The following is a 9209-nucleotide window of genomic DNA, read 5'->3' as shown; positions in this document are numbered from 1 at the left end:
CAGATTAAAAATTGAGCAAAGATGATGAATCCGCCTCCGTATATGCAACTCTTTACAGGTCAATAATTGGAGCTCTCCTATCCTTAACTACTACAAGACTTGACATTATGAAAGTAGTATGAATGGTGGGAAGATTTCAATCAGCTCCTAAACAATCCTATTTGTTCACTACGAAAAGAATTCTCAGATACCTAAAACGAACTTCTAACTTTGGTCTTTGGTATCCCAAAAGTGAAACTCTTACAGAGACAGCTTACACTGATGTTGATTGGAGCTAGAAGCATCGATGATAGAAAAGGTACCAGCAAAAATGCATTCTTCATGGGATATTGTCTAGTATCTTGGCTCAGCAAAAAGAAATCATATATATCTCTCTCCAATATTGAAGTCAATATATAGCTATTGTAGATTGTTGTACACAGATACTATGGATGAAGGAAGTTTAGAAGGATGTGAACATAGAAACTAAACAACTAATCACCATCTATTGTGACAACACTAGTGCCTTCAGTCTATCAAAAAATCCATTCATGCACTCAAAGACCAAACATATTCCAACCAAATATCACATTCTTCATGAATAGGTCGCTGAAAAAAACATCAAGTTGGAGTACATCAATACAAAAGAACAAATTGCAGATATCTTCAGAAAGCCTCTTCCATGAGAAGCATTTGAACACCTTCGCCAAAAGATGGGAGTTATTTCTCTTGCATCACATCAAGAAGACATTTTTTACTAAGGAGCAGCATGAAAGGGGGAGTAAGATACCTATTAAGAACTACTAGTCATGAAGAAAAGAAGCAGCTTACAATGGGGAGTACTTTGGGCACCCCGTTTTCCATTGATGTTAAAGGGGGAGAGAATGTTGAAAGGGAAAGAATATTGCCATCAATGGCAAAGGGGGAGATTGTTAATCTAGGTTGTCATTGATGTCAATATGGTATTGGCTAGGATGAAAAATATTCTTCAGATACCAAATGATGTCATAAGTCTTGAAGATATCAAGACACTAATGAAGAAGTGTCAATCATGTACCTTTGATGATCATCATGATGAATCCATAACCTTAGATGTTCTTACCTCGGATGATCTTGATGATGGAATACTTTATGATGATATGAAAAAGTCAATGTTGCATATGATTAATAGCATATCACTATCTTGATGACATTATAAGCCTATGATGAAGAAGCCTAATTTCCCTACCTCAAATTCTTCATTAATATGTATCCAGTCACACAAAAAAAATATGTTTTCACTACCTTAGAGGCATCATTTCATTATGACGCCTACACCATCTTTTAGAGCACATTTTTTCCTTTCCAATGAGCTATTACTTGGCCCAAAACTCCAAGCGGTTTGGGAGAAATGGATTTTTGAAGTTATGGAATTTATTTATGACAATGAGCCGACCTATATTGGCCTCTCATGTTGGCCTACCTACGAGACATGTATCTTTGCTTTTTCGACCATAAAAACACTATAAATATGGGATGTTCAACCTCATTTTGATCCAGAACTTCAGCACACAATCACAGGAAACATAATCATTGTTCACAACTCGTGAACAAAAGGAGAAAAGGAGCATAAAACTAGAAGAAAGAACATAAGGGAATCTCACAACCTCATCTCACTGTGATTTTTGGACTAATTATGGCAACTTCTGTTGCTCGGACTGTACAAAAGTAAATTCTCAGCCTCCCTATGATCAATAGGTTTGAACTGTGTCTCCTAAGTGAAAACAGTAGCTCAGATTCTTGGACAGAGGCTCAAATCTTCTCATTGGATGGTGTCATCATCATTTTTTTGTTCAGATCCCTTGTTGTAGCCTCAAACTATGTCAAAATAGAGGCTCAAATCCTTTGCTTAGACCCTGTGATAACTTTGGAGTATGAAACATTGTTAAACCTTGAAGAAGGCTCAGATACTATGGACATAGACTTTCTGTGGGTCAGGTACAGTGGACTGTGACTTAGATGATTCAGTTTGTATAAGCATTGAAGGAACAATGTTGTGACAAATGTTTCTCTCTGACTATGGAGATCAAGCCTAGATTCAGAGTTGAATTATGATTGTAGCATAAACACTCTTATATCTATAGTGAATATATAGCTACAACGAAGGAAGGTGGTGGAGATCTATATTGGACAATCAAACATAGTTTTTGGAGCTCGCCACATGAATGTGGAATATCCCTCCTATGGTGAACCCTTTTGGTGATCTATGTGATTGGAAAAGAAATTTGTAATGGCGAAGACAGTGAAGAATATGTAGAGCATTCAAGTAATTACATTACACATTCTCTATTAAAAAACAGGATTGGTGTCCTTGGAGTTGGTGCTCCTAAACACAAGGTTGGAGCATTGGATAAGATAGGGTCAAATCCATTGTGGTTGGAGCCTCACAAAAGACAAAGTAGGTGCTTGGAAATAGGTTGGTGCCTAAGTTTTTGAAGGGTTGGAACACTCACATCTTATTGTACTCTTTCATTTGATAAAAGGATTTTTATCCTCATTGTTTCTATAATAAGATTATTCATTTCTCTTATTTTAAATTGTGTAGAATCTAACTGGACATAATAATAGTTGAAAAGAAATACTTATTCACCCCACTCTTAGCCTTTCCAACACATTTCACGGTTCTCAGTCTATATTTATCGATTGTGTACATTGCTATTAGTTTTTCTGAGTTATATAAATACATTGTTCATTTTATTTTATTTTTCTCTAGTGCTTGACAGGGAATAGGACCTCAATTTTTAAGACCTTCTCTCTATGCCCATGGGGTAATATTTTCCAAAAAAATTATTCTATTTGATCCCTTGACTGTTCCAAGCCGATAAGCCCAAGTTTACCTGGCTAGGACTTAATCAGGCTCGTAATCCAATAATTGTCTTCATGTCCTTCTTGTTATTGATTTATTTTATCTTGTTTAATTAAATTCACATATTAACTATCGTTCTATGACCACCTAGGGAATTTACAGTGTGGTTATTTTAGTTGTATATGAATTATATGAGGACTTTACCTGTGACTCCTCCATACCCTTTACAAGATCACCTCGTGACCCAAAAGTGATTAAATTCTTTAAAATATCATAATACAATGATTCCAAGTAAATACATACTTCACAACATTACCCTTTCCTGTCTGATTTACTTTAAGTTAGAATTCCTATTTATTTAACACATTCATTGTGAATTTTACATCAGCTACAGAAAATAAGAGTTACAACATTTTCTAGCATTCATATCATCATAAAGAGAATTAAAATACTTATTTGTATCAAACTTAAATCCCCCATAAATTTAGTCAGGGAAAGACCAAACTTCCCTTCCAACAAAAATGGAAATCATGCCCAGTTCTTCCCCTGAGCTCTTAAATTTCCACAACAATTATTTCAGAAAGAGCCCTGTTTCGGTCAATCCACAGGCATCAAGGTTTAACCAAGCCTTGAACTCATAGGCCTCTTCTTGTATCAGATTTTTCGACTAGCCCAAATCTAGCTTAGGAAATAGTCCTCTCGTAGTGTCCCACTGTACTTTCACAACATCTTGTTCAGGTGATTTTCTCTCCATGTGTTTTCCTTTTTTTCTTTCTAGCAAAAAGAACCCCTTATCCTTCCTACTAAGATATTTTATCTATTAAGAAGGAAGAGAGTGAGAGAGAGCTAACTGCCGTAACTATCTGTAAGTTTTAGAATTTGTTTAGGGTATTTCCCAGGAGTCTCACGAGTTGTCACAAATTCTCATTAATAAAAAAAAAGTAATAACATGAACTTTATCATTTAGAGTTTACTTAGATTGCATCTAAGCGTTAATTACTAGATTCACATTTAGTAAAACAAGTAACTAACATTAATAATAATATTTATAGCACCGAGGTGTTACAAGAACATATTCCTTTTTTTGAAAAATCAAAATAACGCATAATGTTAATTATTTTAATACGACATAAAAAATGTTCAATACGATAACATTAACAACAACAAATAATATATAAAGCATATGACAAAATTATGAGCGAAAAAAATAAAAAATAAAAATAAAATAAAAATAAAAATAAAAAATAAAAAATAAAAATAAATAAATAAATAAATAAAAATAAAATATAAGAAATAAAAAATAAAAAATATTTTACTTAACAAAACATAAAACCATTATGGAAATGATCGAATGGATCACCCAATCCAATATATAATTCATTGACCCATATGGATTGAAAATATATTAACACTAATAATTGCATTATTGTTTAAGGTTTAAGTGATATGCCGCGGTGGTTGTATGCAGTCTCCACACTAGAACTCTACGTGGGTGACTCCACAGAGGACTACAATTACTTTGCGCGACTCGAGCAACCTCAGGCAGTCCCCTCTACATTAAAGCGAGAGAGCCCCGAGGTCTCCTCTACCAGGTTCATTCATATCTGTGTTGGCCACCTGTGTTGGTGTTAATGTCTTTAATTACTGCTTCACGGAAGGGTCTCGAAATGATGCATCTGGTCTTCCATCCTCTGTTCGATTTGATTCGATCTATGGTCTTGATTCTTAGAGTTTGGTTTGAAGGTTTAATGACTCTTTTGGTATTGAGGTTGGTTCATTTGCCCATGTCCCATCTTGGCTCTCTGCTCTGTCATGGCGACCATGTGCATAGCTTAGTCTAGCACGTCTTTGATATTTTAGGTGCATAACTTCGTCCCGCTCGTCTCTGATATTACTTCATTAAGATTTTTCCGTCACTGCTTCAGTGTGTTGTGATGGTTCATGATTTATTTGATGGGTTTCCTGGGTCGTCCTAGAATAGGTGTAATGGATACAAAATGGAGTTCGGCATTCTGGAGGAAAGAGTTGATTCCATGGCAACCGAAAGTAAGAACTCTTTATATTTATAATACCATTGCCTTTTAAAGTTGATTTTTCTTTGCTTCTACTGAAGTTTTCTGGTTCTTATCCAGGATCGGCTGCTGCTTCGAAGGCTACCCAACTCCCACTCAGGTAAGCCATCTCTAAACTCCCAAAATTTATCATATAATGAACCAAACCCTTACAGGAATTCAAGTTCTTATAATCGATTCACTATTCAAGTAAGGTCTCAAAAGCTGGTTCGAAACCTTGATTAGCCTGTGTATTTTTTAGGGAGACCACCTTGCTAAACTCCTCTCCTTTCTTCGCTTTCCAGGTGTGTTGGAATTCGTGTACTTGTTGTGCTTTGGCTCTTCAAGCTGATTACTATGACAGAGGCTTTCATGGGGGTATGGTAGCCGGTATTTGAGGCTATGGCCTGGATTATGCTTTTGATTAAAATGTAATGTTTCATTTTGGTACTGTCGGCTTGCATAATCCATCTCATTATTTATTCTATTTAGATCTTTCCCAGTACTATCTCTATGAACATTTCACAGGACTCTTTCCATTATAAAATTTTGTCCTAATATTCGATACCTAGACTGTTGTAGCAAACCTACAACTATATTTCGACTGTTATAAATTTTGGGGTTTATGAGTTCCAATTTGTTGTGTAGATCAGTTAAGTGAGTTTGAATTGGGGTTTGAATGCAACCACCCGAATCGTGTTTAATTATATGTTTATCGCTGATATTTTGTTGAACTACATCCTTAATTTTTGAGTAAATATAGCAGACAATTGTTATCTAAATATAATAGACATTTTTAGAGATCAGAAGATCCAGGTTAATTGGAACCGGGGTACATGGCTCTCGATGAGTTCTTCCAGAACTCGCCCGAGGCCTATAAACCCTAGGTCTCTATCCATCCGCGATGCAACTATAGGGGATTAACTGAATGCATTTATAAAGTTCTCCTTATCGATTCTTTGCTACATATAAAGAAATATACTATAGGGGATTAACTGAATGCATTTATAAAGTTCTCCTTATCGATTCTTTGCTACATATAAAGAAATATTTCCTGAGTGTATTCGAAGAACTGATATCTATATATTATGGCATGAATTCCTTCATGAAATGTACAAAACAATATATAACATACATAGAGGCATACAAGATTATTGTTTTATTTTTTTCTACTTAGCATGTGCTTCTGGATTAAATCATTAAGTTGTCTATAACAACTATCTTGCCTAGTAAGCTAGCATTTTTACTATTTTGCATATTACATTCATATATATCAGTAAATTCTAGTAATGCATGATATCCATCTAGTTTTCTTATTCTTCTCAGGAATCAATAGACATTAATTACTACTTCTAATTCATTAATGTATATTCTATTTAATAGTAAACATTCTATCTTTCCCTAGTGACAATGATTAACATGGTGGTATCACTTATTTGTCTTCCATTATGAACACAATAATTATTTGGAAGATCTCTCTACCTAGCCTCGGAACTGGCAATTACGTCCAGATTCCCCCTCTAATTTCTTCCACTTTTATCAATGATGAATAGTTGGGTACCTTGGGCATCAAGACTCTGTCCAACCTCAAGTCTCGTACCCCACAACTATTAACACAATTTTCTTTCCCGCTAGTTAGGTTTGCTAGCTGTAGGAAGAATTCATCGCAGTCATGTTTCCTACAACCCCCCTAGGGTTCCGCCATATTTCCTCTAAAGGGAAAAGGGTGAAGTAACAGTTGTAACTATTCTCAGACGTTAATTCAACTATTTCTTTGGTCTTTTAACAAACTGGTCCATAATCTTTTAATTAATAATTAACAATATTTGTTTTGGCTTTTTAAGCCCAATAGTTTTAATAATTCAGATAAAACTAAAATGAAATTAGCAATGGTAATTAATCTTGGTCAAAAAATTTATGATGTCTCGTTGTATGTTACAGCTCCCTCCCCTCGAGAGGAACACTATCCCTGGTGTTATTCCTCTATGTAAACATTGTAGGATAAGCTTTTCACATGGCTTCCTTTTCTTCCCAAGTAGCATCATCCAGGCCAAAGTGCTTCCATTGCACTTTAACTTGGATGATGGCTCACCTCCGCAAGGTGGTTTCTCTCTGATTGAGGATATGAAGAGGCTCTGTCAGAAATTCTCCCTCGAGTTCTACCTACACATTCATAATCTTCTGTCAAAAAATTCCAAAACAACAATTCTTTTAACATATTTCTTTCTATTTTATCATTACTTGAATGCTTTCCCAGTTAATAATATGTCGAGGGTCATATATATACTTTTTTAATAAGGACACATGAAAGATATTGTGTACTCAGATGTGGCTCGGTAGTGCTAGCTTATATGCCACGGACCTAATCCATTCCAAAATTTGAAAAGGTCCACAGTACCGTGGTGCCAATTTTGCACAACCTTTCCATTGCAAGGTGCTCTTCCAAGGTTTAACCTTTAAATAAACATGATCACCTAGCTGGAATTCTTTATGGGTTCTTCTCTTATCTACATACACTTTTTCCCTATCCTGCACCACCTTTAAATTCTTGCAAACCTTCTCAATAATGGCCTCCATTTCAGCTAGCATATCAAGACCCAATGCTAATTTATTATTCGGAATATTCTGGTCTGTGGGTACCCGACACTTTCTTCCATATAGTACTCCGAAAGGACTCATACCCAAAGATTCATGATGCCCGTTATTGTAGGCGAATTCTGCCAAGTGGAGGTAATCTTCCCACTTCTATGGTTTTTGCATTAAAGAAATTCACAACATGTCTTCCAGGACTTGATTCATTCACTCTATCTGACCATCTGTCTGAGGATGGTAGGTAGTGTTGAAGTGGATTTGGGTACCCAGTCCTGCAAAGAGATTTTTCAAGAAAGCGGATGTAAATTTTACATCCCTATGAGAGATCACTACTCGGGGTATCCCGTGTAGGCGAAAGATTTCTGTCATAAATATGTTTGCAATATCCACTATTTTATAGGTGGATTTTACAGGAATGAAATGAGCAGTCTTGCTTATCTTGTCCATGACAATCATGATTGAGTTGTGTTGCTTTTTGGTATGAGGTAATCTAGTGATGAAGTCTAGAGTGATGGTCTCCCATTTCCATTCCAGAATGGGTAGCAATTGCAATAGACCCACAGGATGTTGATGTTTTGCTTTCACCAATTGGCACTCTAAGCATTTAGATAAATATTTAGCCACGTCTTTTCATAAGTCGGGCTAGAAATAACTTTTCTTGATGGAAGAATACAACTTATGGTATCCCGCGTGAGTGGCATAAGTCTTCCTATGAAACTAATCTAATAACATCTGCTTCATGGAATTTTGGTCGGGAACATAAATCCTATTTTTGAATGTTAACAATCTATTAGAATTAATTGCATACTCACACTATTTCCCTCTTACTTGAGCTTCCGAAGCTTTTTGCCAAAAGGATGCATATTCTGGATCCTTGAGCGATGCCTCTCAGATAACCTCTAGTAAGTTAGATTCTGCTCGACTGAAATGTACTTTGAAGATGCAAGGTAATTTTCTGCTTAAAGCATCTGCTACTCGGTTTTATTTTCCTTTGAGGTGATTCATGTCAAAAGTAAATTCACTCAGGAATCTAGTCCATCTAGCATGGCGCGCATTTAAATTAGACTAATTAAAGAAATTTGTCAGACTATTGTGGTCAGTTAATAACAAAAATTTCTTTCCCAGAAGATAGTTCCGCCACATTTTTAATGCATGCACTACTGCAGTCAACTCCAAATCGTAAGCAGAGTAGTGATGTTCATAATCCTTCAGTTTTCGTGACTCATAGGCAATGACCTTTCCCTCCTCAGTTAATACTCCACAGACACCATCTTTACTTGCATCCGTACATACTACAAAGGACTTTTCTGGATCTGCTACTCTTAGCACTAGAGAGGTTGTAAGAAGTTGTTTTAGCTACCCAAAACTTTGTTGGCATTCTGATGTCCAGTGGAAAGCTTGTCCCTTTTTTTGAAGTGAGGTCATTGGAAAGATACTTTTGAGAAGCCCTTAATAAATTGGTGGTAATACCCTGCCAAGCCTAAGAAGGATCTTATGTCGGCAACATTTTTCGTTGTGGTCTATTCCATAATAGTTTTAATCTTCTCTGGATCCACTACTATTCCTTCTGCTAATATAACATGGCATAGGTACTGGATTTGATTTTTATAAAATTTGCACTTGCTAAACTTCGTGTACAGCTGGTTTTCTATTAAAATATGTACTATTGTTTTCAAGTGTTGCTCATGTTCCTCCTCATTTTTTTATTAGATTAGTATATTTTCGATAAAAAGCAGTACAAA

Source organism: Pinus tabuliformis, chromosome 2_1 (assembly GCF_031772625.1).
Source record: "Pinus tabuliformis cultivar Carrire ecotype Pingquan chromosome 2_1, CPIR1, whole genome shotgun sequence".
NCBI classification, from domain to species: Eukaryota; Viridiplantae; Streptophyta; class Pinopsida; order Pinales; family Pinaceae; genus Pinus; species Pinus tabuliformis.
This window is presented reverse-complemented; position numbering follows the sequence as displayed.